Source organism: Egretta garzetta, unplaced genomic scaffold (assembly GCF_000687185.1).
Source record: "Egretta garzetta isolate BGI_Z169 unplaced genomic scaffold, ASM68718v1 scaffold53, whole genome shotgun sequence".
In the NCBI taxonomy this organism is placed as follows: Eukaryota; Metazoa; Chordata; class Aves; order Pelecaniformes; family Ardeidae; genus Egretta; species Egretta garzetta.
In genome coordinates, this window is record NW_009259312.1 from 2,900,715 (window position 1) to 2,902,680 (window position 1,966).

Sequence of the window (1,966 nt, forward strand, 5' to 3'; positions counted from 1 at the left end):
TCAAAAATCCTTTGTACAAGCCAATTCAGATGGGGCAAGCAGTTGGCTGGCCTTGAAGCTGTTGCAGCTACATCAACAAAAAGCCATTTGACAGAGAAAATGGAGATGGTGAGGCCAGACTCAAGGTTAGCTCAGCCCTGAAGGGAGCCAGTGGTCCAGGTGCTTTAAGGTAGCAGAAGAATGGCGATAAGAGCTTCCTGTGGACAAAAAGCCATTCTTGAAAATTAGGAACAAATCTTGTTGTTTTAGGGCTAGCACAAAACCAGTGGTTCAGATGGTTTCAGTGAGATGTACCATATTTATTGGGGGTCATTGAGGGTAAAAGTGTACCTTGTGTTTCTAACATTCGAGGTGGGAGTACGATGAATTTTTCACTACAGTTTTTAAAAATGTGAGCATACCTGCATGAATTGTTTACTTGACAAAATATTATTTGATACAAATTATTCTGAGGAGCACAAAAAAGGTATGGAACAGTTTGTCGCCACAATAAACTCCTGTTCTCACTTTCTGATCTGGGCATAAGCAATGTCACTGTGCTTCAGTTAAAATTGAGTTCTTGATTTTAGCTTAGTATTTTTAGTGATGCTACAAAGTAGGTGGAGGTGGAGTTCATGAGTTAAATACCTGAATACTTATATAGCGCTATAGTTAATTCCTATCCTTCTTAAGTTACTAGCGTGTTCCTGACTCTGTATTTCACCATTTAAATAAATGATACCACATATAAAGGCTTGATTTTACTTTGTATGACTGATGTAACTCTTTAGTATTAGGTTTTAATTAGTTGTTATAGTACCAAAGCTGATCCATTTATTTGGTATGGAAAAAAGAACTTGGCAGTTACCATAAATGATGACCTGGTCTTTTATTTCCTCTCCCTTCTCCCCTTTATGCCAGTGATGACATCTCCATTACTCTAAGAAGAAATAGGGTGGTCACCTGTATGTACGCTTCTATAGCAGCTGCGTGCCTAAAGAACAAAAAGATGCATGTCTGTTCTTCAAAGAGCTAAAAAGCAGTATGGTAAATTCCCTCCATCTATGTTTTTCTATTAATATTCACAATTACTGCAGCCATCACCAAGCAAAACATAATTTGATTCTAGTAAACACTATGTAGCATAATTGTCTTCACCAGAACCCATCTCTCTGTCTGGCAGTTGAGATCTTCACTGGAGGCTGTGTTTCTTTTGCTCCTTCTCCACCTTGAAGGATGCAGCATCCTCGCCTCTGACCGATTCCCTGGGTGGCTCCGGTTATCTGCTGTTTGACAAGAAACACACCTTTTTTCAGAATCCTCTTGACAGGATCTTGTGTCCTGTTCTGAAACTGGGGGGAGGAGAGCTTCTGCTTTGCTAATTTGAAGGCGGCTGCGTTTTTTCCTGTAAGAAGTATTTTGTGTTTAAATGATGTTAGTCATTATTAGTGTTTCAATTTTTTTTTTTTTTTTGAAGGATTGGGCTGCGGCCAATTCTATGAGGTTCAACAAGGCCAAGTGCTGGGTCCTGCACTTGGGTCACAACAACCCCATGCAATGCTACAGGTGTGGGGAAGAGTGTCTGGAAAGCTGCCCGGCAGAAGAGGACCTGGAGGTGTTGGTTGACAGCCGGCTGAATATGAGCCAGCAGTGTGCCTGGGTGGTCAAGAGGGCCAATGGCATCCTGGCTTGTATCCAGCAGAAGCAGGGCAGTGATTGTCCCCCTGTACTTGGCAGTGGTGAGGCCGCCCCTCGAATGCTGGGTTCAGTGTTGGGCCCCTCACTCCCAGAAGGACATTGAGGGGCTGGAGCGTGTCCAGAGAAGGGCAACAAAGCTGGTGAGGGGGCTGGAGCCCAAGGCTGATGGGGAGCAGCTGAGGGATCTGGGGGTGTTCACCCTGGAGAAGAGGAGGCTGAGGGGAGACCTTATTGCTCCCTACAACTGCCTGACAGGAGGGGGGAGCCGGGGGGGGGTGTCGGGCTCTGG